Genomic DNA, 10,750 nt, shown 5'->3' on the forward strand with positions numbered 1-10,750 from the left:
CTCCCAGGCTAGAGAGTCTCGCTCTGCCTCCCAGGCTAGAGAGCCTCCCAGGCTAGTGAGCTATCCCGGCTCACTGCAACCTCCGCCTCCTTGGTTCAACCATCACTCCTACCTCAGCCTCCTGAGTGGCTGGGATTACAGACATGCGCCACCACGCCCGGCTAATTTTTATATTTTTAGAAGAGATGGGGTTTCACCATGTTGTTCAGGCTGGTCTTGTACTCCTGACTTTGTGATCTGCCCACCTTGGCCTTCCAAAGTACTGAGATTACAGGTATAAGCCACTGTACCCAGCCAAGATGGTGATCTTTTATTTGCATATGGTACAGATTTTTTCCCCCATCTATCACATGTCCATGGTATTTATTTATGGTTCTTTTTTACTTTACAAAACTGTTTTTAAATTGTGTTATCACATGTCTATCTTTTAATATATAGCTCTTGTTTGTTGCTTAGCTTAAATAAATGCCCTTCAATGAAGTAATGGTTGTTTAATTGTGGAATACATATGCTATAGATTATTTTTATAGGATATTGTATAATAATTTAAAATAAAGACAATCTATACCAGTTAACTTAGAGTTATATTCCTCGTGTTTTATTGAATATTAGGTGAAAATTAGATATGATAGTACATATACGGTACTAAAATATATATAAGGGTACATGATCATGGAAAAAGTTATAACAACATAAATAGATCAGTGACATTGTTGAAGTGAAAAGGGGAAAGGGAAAAGACAGCCCTCAAATTTTTAAAAAAGTAACTACAGTTTTCGTTTGTTTGTTTTTAGAGATAGAGCCTCATTACATTACCCAGGCTGGTCTCGAACTCCTGGCTTCAAGTGATCTGCCTCCCACTCTAGCCTCCCAAAGCACTAGGATTACAGACATGACCCACTGTGCCTGGCCTACAAGTTCTTAAAAAAAGTATAACATGATCCTATTTATGTAAGAATATTTATATTGATTATATATAAATATGCATAGAGATGCAGAAAAGAATGGCTACCAAAATGTTGATGATGTTTGACTTAGTGTGGTTAGATTTCAAGAAGAGAAAAGGAAGAAGAAAGGAAACAAGAGGAAAAGAAAGAAAACATGAGAAAAAAACAAAGAGATATAAATGTGCCTTTTCCAAAAAACAGAACAGACTGTATGGGTGAGAGGCAGAACTCTCAAGTGAAAAGGTTCCCCCATCCTCTGATGTGGATACAAATTATGATAACAGCCTCAGCGTTCCCTGAATACCCCAAAAAGATATACATGTTAACTTATATTAGTATCCATTTAAATTGGTTTAAAAATACAGAGATATTATACCAATTACACCTTCAGAGAGATATTATACCAATTACACCTTCTCTTCACAATGTAACCTATACAGGCAGAAGTGACAACTTTAAGTGCATCTACTCTAAAAATTACTAAAATTACGGAATGATACATTTTAGTAGTAGTGCTAAGACCTGTGTCCATAAAAACTACCTAGGAAGATACTTAAAATGCACATTCATTCTCTGACTACGGCAGAAATTTATTTATTTATTTATTTTTTGACGGAGTCTTGCTGTGTCGCCTGGGCTGGAGTGCAGTGGCCGGATCTCGGCTCACTGCAAGCTCCGCCTTCTGGGTTTACGCCATTCTCCTGCCTCAGCCTCCCGAGTAGCTGGGACTACAGGTGCCCGCCACCTCACCCGGCTAGTTTTTTTTTTTTTTTTTTTTTTTTGTATTTTTAGTAGAGATGGGGTTTCACCATGTTAGCCAGGATGGTCTCGATCTCCTGACCTCGTGATCTGCCCGTCTCGGCCTCCCAAAGTGCTGGGATTACAGGCTTGAGCCACCGCGCCCAGCCAGAAAAATTTTTTTAAATGCACATTCATGGGTCCCACCCTAGAAATTCTTATTAGTAGGTCTAGTGATCAATAATCCGTATTTAACAAGTACCCCAAGCAAATGTGGCAGGAGGAACTGACAGATCATGTTGAAGAACAGCAAATTTCAGGATGTTTTATCTCTTTACAAACTGATTAATCAAAGAATCTGAGAGTGTGGTGCACTAGAGAGAAGAATTTGAAGTAAAAAGATGTAGATTACCTCTCTGACCTAATCCCCCATTAGCTCCCTCACTTGCCTCTCCCCATCAGCTCCCAGGCCTCCTAGTTGCCCCTCTAACAACCAGCTGAAACCCTCTTCCCCTAATCTTTCCAACGGCTTAGTTCTTTGTGTCTTCACTCAGGTCACTTCTCAGTGACACCTGTGGAAAATCGCAACCTCCAGCTTACTTTCTAATTCCCTTTCTGCTCTACTTTTCTGTCTTGCACTTCTCACTATCTAAAAAACATCGTATTTTCCTCCATTTCTTTTGTTTATTGTTTGATTCTCCTGAGAACAGGGATATTTGTCCCTTTCTTTTCTCTTTTTTTTTTTTAAGATGGAATTTTGCTCTTGTTGCCAGGCTGCAGTGTAATGACGCAATCTCAGCTCACCGCAACCTCCGCCTCCAGGGTTCAAGTGATTCTCCTGCCTCAGCCTCCCAAGTGTCTGGGATTACAGGCATGCACCACCATGCTCGGCTAATTCTGTATTTTTTTTTAGTGCAGACAGGGTTTCACCATGTTGGCCAGGCTGGTCTCAAACTCCTGACCTCAGGTGATCCACCCACCTTGGTCTCCCAAAGTGCTGGAATCACAGGCATGAGCCACCACACCCGGCTGGGTATCTGTCACTTTTCTTCCCTGCAGCATCCCCAGCACCTAGAACAGTACCTGGATAGAGGTCAAATTTAATTTGGCCAAGATAAAACAACTGAAGTTCGAGCAATTCAGTGATAGAAGGCAGATACCACTAGTAAGCAGACAGTTTGTTAATAAAGATTCCTGGGTCCTGTCAGAGATTCTGATTCAGTAGGCTCGGGATGGGGCCTGAGATTCTGAATATCTAACAAGAATCCAGCTGATACGGATGTTATTTAGAGAGTTCTCAAGTGCCTCTGCTCATGTTTTAGTAAAAGTCAACCTATCCTACTATAAGAGCTGTAGGCTAAAAAGGGAAAGCTCCGTCATACTCGTGTGTTTGTGACAAAAGAAAAAGTGATCCCCAAACCCCTTGTAACTAAGCTATCTACCAAAATAAAAGATTCTACAATAGAAATAGTTTCACAACATACGTAACACTATTTTCATAGATATTTACTACAGCTTGATTTTTAATAACATGGTGTTTAGGTGGTTTCTAACTTTTTTACTTGAAATATTTTTGCTATATGTCTTTGTGCATTTGTCTAATTGTTTTTCCTTTTTTTTTTTTTTTTTTTTTTTGAGGCAGTCTTGCTCTGTTGCCCAGGCTGGAGTGTAGTGCCATGATCTGGGCTCACTGCATGCTCCGCCTCCTGGGTTCACGCCATTCTCCTGCTTCAGCCTTCTGAGTAGCTCGGACTACAGGTGCCTGCCACCACGCCCGCCTACCTTTTTGTATTTTTAGTGGAGACGGGGTTTCACCATGTTAGCCAGGATGGTCTTGATCTCCTGACCTCGTGATCCGCCCACCTCAGCCTCCCAAAGTGCTGGGATTACAGGTGTCAGCCACCGTGCCTGGCCTGTTTTTCTCTAACAAATTCCAAAAAGGGAAATTTCCAAATCAAAGAGTTTGGACCAGCACTGTCCAACAGAACTTTCTCCAGTGATGGAAATGTTCTATACACAGTCCAACGTGGCAGCCACCAGCCATGAGCAACTATTGAGTGCTTGAAATGTAACCAGTATAACTGAGAGACTGAATCTCTGGTTGTATATAACGTTAATTAATTTATATTTAAATAGCCACATGTGGCTAGTGGCTACCATATTGGACAGGGCAGGTATAGACATTTAAAGTCTTGAAACATGATGCCAAATTACTCCCCAGAAAAGTTGTAATCATTTGCCATCAGTCTTAGTATAAGAACAACGATTTCTTTATCCAATTGCCAACATTAGATTTTATCAATCTACTGAATCTTTGTAATCTGAAAGTTAAAGTGTGATTTTAATATACATTTGATTATTAATAATGTTGAATGGGATGGTTTCTTCCATCATCACACTCATTCAAATGCAAATATGTTCACCCATATTATTTAACTCAGGGGCTGGAAGTTATCTGGCTTCCAGATCATCAGGTCCATGTGTTTTCTTTAAAATGTATTGCCAACATGTAAATTCACATACAAATGTGAACTAGCTTCACGTGAAAAATCAAATGGCCTAGCAACAGTGACCCACAACCCCAAAAGGCAACCATCAGTGGAGCCTTAGAAACTCTGCCACCCTCAGACTTTCTTTTCCACCAAAACTCATCACCTCTATTACTTTACAAGTGCCTTGCTTCACAACTCATATTTACTGCTTCCATGCATCTGAGTTTACAATTCCTACCTGAATTAAATTTTGAGAGATTAAAAGACAAACAGCAGCTAATAATAATAGCTAATTTTCATTCCATGGTTAGCATGCAAAAATGATTTATGATATTTCCGGATTATTTTATAACTAACATTTAACTATTAGGAGAATACGTTTTTATCCGGTGCAGAAGTTTCTTACTCCCTAGAACGGTGGTTTAGTATCAGAAGGGTTGTTAAAATGCAGATTGGTAGGCCTCATCCTCAGAATTTCTGATTCAACAGGTCAGAGTGGACCCCAAGAATCTGCATGTAACCTCAAGCTCTAAGTGCAACTCTACGTCAAGATGGGGTTTTCTCAAAAGATATGGCCACTCCTAGAAGGGCAGTGACAATATGTAATTTTGACAACATAATATAAATTTGTAGCTCCTTTTTTCTAAAATATGTCTACATTTATTATTTCATTTTATCTTCAAAATAAACCTATCCAGAAGGTTGGTAATTAGAGCAGTAATTGTTAATCCCATTTTACAGAAGAAAAGTAAAGCACAGGAGTTAAGAAAGTCTCCTAAGCAAACAAAAAGTTGGAAGAGCCATAACAAGCAGGTCTCCTCCTAACTCCTAACCTTGGTAATATAGGCAAACACCGGAATACAGGACACAACTGGTGCTTGCTTCTGCAGACTGGCACCATAAAAATAGAACTATGACCAGGAACAGAGAAGACAATACAAGATATAGTTCACAGCAACCAACATTTATCAAGTGATTATGTGTTAATCTATGCTAACATGGCTACAGTCCCTACTGTAGGGACTGCTAAAGATACTCAAAGCATAGGGAAAAATAAAAATAAAATCTGAAACCACAACCTTGAAGAGAGAGTGAATTCTCTACATCATAGACAGGTCAAAAACAACTGCACTGAAGGGTGGGGTGGTAGGGGCAAATACAGAGTTGGGTAGAAAAGAAGAATCACTGTGGGACTCCACATCTGGACTTGAAGGAGTTGCTATCACCAGTCAGTCAAGAATGGGAGGGAAGAAAGCATACACAATAGGGAGCCCTCCTGAGGCTCAACAACACAAAGAGCTGCTGTTATCCATGTTGGGTGTGTATTTGCCAAAAACATCAGGGCTGCTGGAACTCCAGAACTCACAAGGGCATGTGTTTTGTAGTCTAAATTACCTTGACTATGTAAGAACTCAAGTCAGTGGGCATAACTTCATTATCCATTTGTAGCCAAAAGATAACATGATTGGAGATCATACATTTTCTGAGTTTTCCTCGAGTTTTGAGAAGCATTCCTAGTAAAATTCCAGCAAACTGTGATCAAAATAATACTAACCATAAAACAGCTCTTCAAGGAAGCTTGCATTTTTACTTATTGTTTATATCTTAGTTAACAGCTACTTTTTTAAGAGTCAAAATAATAATAGTAATAGCTAATAAATATTACCACAGACTGAAAATACAAGAAAACTACAATTAGTTTGAAAAAAGTCTACTGGAAAATTTGGTTCACTATTCATCAGTGGTGTAACTGACCACTCCTATATGTCCACTCCTTCTGGTCCAGCTCAAACTGACTGAGGTAATGAAACTTCCATCACTCAATTTGGAAAACAGCAATATGGCAGAAAAAACGATCCCTCACTTTGTATAAGACCAAAGAAATGCAAATCAAAAGAAAGGTATAAAATGTTACACTGATCAAATTAGTAACAAAAATATGTTTTAACATAAGCACACACATAGATTGTTAATGACAGTATAAATTTATATAGTCCTTTTAGAAAGTAATGTGGAAATTACTGTAAATCTAGAAATTTCCTAATAAAAATAAGAGCTAACATTTATGTGTTTCATGTGTTATTACTTTTTATCTTAACTTTAAAGAACTATTAGTATCACCCATTTTACAACTTAGTAAGCTAAAGTTCTGAGAAAATAAATTACTTGTCCAATATTGCCAATGAGTAATGGAGCTAGGTTTAAACCTAGAACCTCTAATTTTAAAACCCACCCACTTACAACTACATTATACTATCCCTCCAGAAAAAAACGATCCTAAGGAAGTTAAGGGAAAAAGAAGAAAAGAAATAAAGTTACTTGTATAAGAATAGGCATTATAGGCAGGGCATGGTAGCTCATGCCTGTAATCCCAGCACTTTGGGAGGCTGAGGCGGGCAGATCACTAGGTCAGGAGATCCAGACCATCCTGGCTAACACAGTGAAACCCCATCTCTATTAAAAATACAAAAAATTAGCCGGGTGTGGTGGTGGGTGCCTGTAGTCACAGCTGCTCAGGAAGCTGAGGCAGAAGAATGGCATGAACCCAGGTGGTGGAGCTTGCAGCAAGTGGAGACTGCGCCACTGCACTCCAGTCTGGGCAACAGAGCGAGACTCCGTCTCAAAAAATAATAATAATAACAATAATAATAGGCATTATGTTTTTTACGCTGGAAAATCAAAAATAAAAAGGTTTAAGTTAATAATGAACGTCCATTGCATAAACTTTTATAAAATTATTATAAATAATGGGAAGTAAGCTACCGAAAAAATGTTTATAAAAAATCAGGGTGAAAATTATCTGCAATACAAAAAACATTCATATGATAAGATTGGGAAGGGTGCTGGAAAAAAAACTATTACCTTTTTGAGGAATTTCACTACTGATATTGAATTTTCTTTTGTTTCTGTCAGCTTTGTTAATCAATATTACTCTAAGTACCCTTACAAATATATTCTTCTAGTTCTTATTCTTAGGATCCCAAACTACTCCTAAAGTGAATTTATAATTCGTTTATATTAGACTTATTCAAAATAACTACATATGTTTCACCGGCGGTGCTTTTAGAAAGTTTTAGCTTTCAGTATGAGATCTCTATCTTAACATCAACACTTTTTGCAATCACCGCTTACAGTGTACCTTTGAAATCCCTTAATTTAGACCATACATAGCGACTAAAATCAGCTAATTATTTTTACTTTCACAACTTTACAATCACTCCTCAACTCCTGTCCCCATCATTAGCCCAAAGGCTGCAGGTACTTTACAAATTAGAAGTTCCCTAATAAGAACATACTCCCTAAGTGAATATTTATCAAGTAACTAAAATATCTTAGCTATACGGAATGTTCATAATCCAAACACTTCAGAAAAGTATTAATTATGTCAAGTCTCTTTCAAGTAGGTAAAGTTTACTTCCACTTTACCAAAAAGAAGAGTTTGGTAAGAGTAATTTTCCTCAAAAAGGCACCGTGAGCTGTGGGAATTCACTCTCCTTAGCTACACAAGGTGACATGCAGAGGCCCTGAGCCCGGCGTTTGGCCTCTATCAGCAACGTAAACACACATTCTGTGGGTAAGGAGAGTAGCTGTTCTCCTATGACATCAAACTCATAAGAGCAGGAATACAGTTTAAACATCTCTAACTTCCTCTTTATGAATCCACCATTCAGGAATGTTTTTTGTCACCCCACTCTCTAACATCCACAGTCCAAGGGTTATCTTTAGCCAGTTTTAGGACAACTATTTTAATCACAGAACTCTGGAGCTCGAAGGACCCTTAAAAATCAATTAGTTCAATTCCTTTATTTGAGTGGGAAACAACGCATCTCCAAAAAAAGTTACGTTGTGTGGCGGGTTTGTGGCAAATCCAGGCCCAGAATTAAGAGATGCAACCCAACATCTTAAATTTGGCCTTCGTATTTATCCTTTACCACTAACATCTTTATATTATGTCATGTCAATGGGAGTATATACACGTCCTTTCAGTGTTTTCAGATACACACTGCAGTAGACAAAGTAAACTATTACAGTTCTCATTCACTACTTCATAAAGAATTACAAAATGGAGGAAAAATTCAACAAAGATCTCAAAAACCAGTGTAGGGAAACTGGTGTGTGTGCGGGAGAAGATATTAGTTTAATAGTTTTGCTTTCCACTGCATACTATTCTAAGATTTTTAGCCCTCTAATTGATATTCAAGGTAATAATTGTCCACATTTGGCTAAATAATCTCACATCATCATGAGTGGGTATTAATAGTCATCACCACGAATACATAGTTCAGTCTTATATTCAATCTCTTGTATATATCAATCTATAATGTAATTCCATTTTAATAGACTTACGGAAAGATATACAAAAAATGTTCAACAGTGGCTGCCTCTGAGAAAGATGAAGGCTTGTATGGAGGGGAGGAGAGAGGGCTTAATTTACACTGTATACTCTTCACTGTTGTTTGAAATGTTTTACCCTACTTATATTACTTTTCAATATTCATTCATTAAACATTTCCTCTTGAAATACATACCTATATGCATGTAATTGTATTACTATATACTCAACTAATTTTTTTCTTTTTTCAGTATCATTCATAAAACCTCCCAGAAAATTTCAGCAAAGAAACACCACAGTCACAACACTCAAAAGCAGAATTCCAGGATTTAAAGTCTAAAAACATATAGATGAATGAGAGGTTTTATTAAGGGGGACTGAGTTCAAACACCTTCTGTGGGAAAGCTCTTCCCTGTATTTAAATGGCTAGGTTTAAAAATGTGAGTTAAGCAGGGATTCCCGCCTCGAGGCGGGACGGGGAGCGCGGGGGACAAAAAAAAAAAAAAACACCTTACGGTATGAAAAGCAAAAATTAAAATGTGGTTTCTATCTTCTCAGCCAGGGCCAGAGGGGCGGGTGGGGAGAATAAGGACCTTGGAACCGTCACGTTCACCAGAGAAAGGGGCAAGCCTGAGGAGTTTCTCCAGGACCCGCAGCCTCGGTTAGAGGTAGCGGCTGTTCCGGGCAGATGAGTCGCGTTTGGGGACGTTCCTTGGACTCACGTAACTGAGAAACCCCACGCACTGAATCTCCACATGTAATTTCCTTTTAATGGAGCTGGGAAGAGGGACGGCGGGAATGGATTTCCTTTAACGAGTCTCCCTCACCCTCCCCGGCCAGGGCGCACCTCACTCGCTGTCTGCTTGTGTCAGGGTCAGCTGTCAACACAACTCTTTGTGTCTCATTCGGAATACGAGTGGTCCTCAGTCATGCACAGAAAAATGGACATGCTGGCCGGAAGACACGCGCGCCCGCTTGTGACGAAGTGACATTTGGTGTGGAGGAAAAAAACCCACAGACACCGAGCGAGCGCCCAGCCACCTCTGGACGCTCTCAACTTTCCCAGGCTGAGCGCCATCCATCCTCTCCCCGCCACCTCCGCGGCGCCCTACCTGTCGCCCGCCCGCCTGCCCGGCACCCCCTCACTGCCCCTGGGCTCGGGAGACGGACCGGGCGCCCCCTCGCCGCCTCCGCCCGGGGCCCCCCGCGCTGCTCGGCGCGCCGCAGCTCCCTCGTCCCACCCCCGGGCCGCCTCGCTCCCGCCACAAAGGCAGCGAGTAGAGCCCAGTGACAGGCCTTCGGCCTCTGGGCGCGGACAGCACGGCCGGGTCCCTTCGGTGGGCGACGCGAGGCGGCAGGGAGGGCGGGCGCGGCCCCCAGGCTGGCACTGGCGCTCCCTCGCCACCCGCACGCGCTCCGCTCACACCCCCGCTGCGCTTCCCATCCCTACGGAAAAGTCCGCCGCGGCGCTTCCCCGCGCGGCCAGGGCGTCCAGCCCGCCAAAGGGCAGCTCCTGCCGGTCACAGGCGAGCTCCCGCGCCCGGTTCGCGACCTCTCACCTCCCGCCCGCGCCCCGGAGTCCCCGCGGCCGCTCACCTGGCCCTGGCGGGGCGCGAGGGCAGAGGACCGGGGGTGGCCCTCGGCTCGGCCAGGCTGGTCTCCCCACCCCCAGTGCGGTTCCCTGCGCCGCGCTGCGCTCCGCTGCTCCGGTCGCCCGCCTCCGAGGTGCTAGCGCCGCCGGCGGCTGGCGTCTCTCTGGCAGGCGCGCGGTCCGCGCGCTCAGTTCCCCGGGGCGGAGCGAGGCGGCGGCCGCCGCAGCCGGAGGCGGATTCCTCAGGTGCTGCCCCTCCCGCCGGCCCTGGCCTCCGCGGCTGGGACCCCCACGCCCCCTCCCCCCGCCCGGCCTCTCGCCTTCCCGCTGCCTCGGCGCCCGCGAGTGGCTTTTGGGGGTCCCTCGCCCTCCGAGAGAGTGGTGGGCGCGCATTTCTCCCCCACCCCCTCCAACGACGCCCCCCGCCCGGCTTGCGGAGCCCTCGGTGCGCGGTCCTCACGCCTCCATTCCCAAACCCCGCCGCACAGACGAACGCGCGGTCCCTGTGGAGTGCGGAGGTGGGGGTGTACAGGGGGTTGTGCGGGGGGGGGGTCTTCTGTGAAAGAGGGCTGCACCCCAGTGTGCTGACGCGCGAAGTCAGGAGGAAATTCTTTCCCCCGGAGCCCGCGTTCATTCAGCGTGCTCTCGC

The 10,750-nt window shown here is 43.1% G+C and overlaps 1 protein-coding gene across 1 annotated transcript in view; it reads right to left on the bottom strand.

Moving 5' to 3' along the window:
• The window catches only part of GREB1L (GREB1 like retinoic acid receptor coactivator), a 301,032-nt gene extending 290,775 nt beyond the window's left edge, over nucleotides 1-10,257 (bottom strand). The window contains exon 1 of the mRNA XM_026456017.1: nucleotides 10,107-10,257. The gene's annotated coding sequence lies outside the window, so the exon portion shown is untranslated. The remainder of the gene's footprint in view (nucleotides 1-10,106) is intronic.
• Nucleotides 10,258-10,750: the final 493 nt, after the last annotated feature.

This window comes from Piliocolobus tephrosceles, chromosome 18 (genome assembly GCF_002776525.5).
Source record: "Piliocolobus tephrosceles isolate RC106 chromosome 18, ASM277652v3, whole genome shotgun sequence".
Taxonomy (NCBI): Eukaryota; Metazoa; Chordata; class Mammalia; order Primates; family Cercopithecidae; genus Piliocolobus; species Piliocolobus tephrosceles.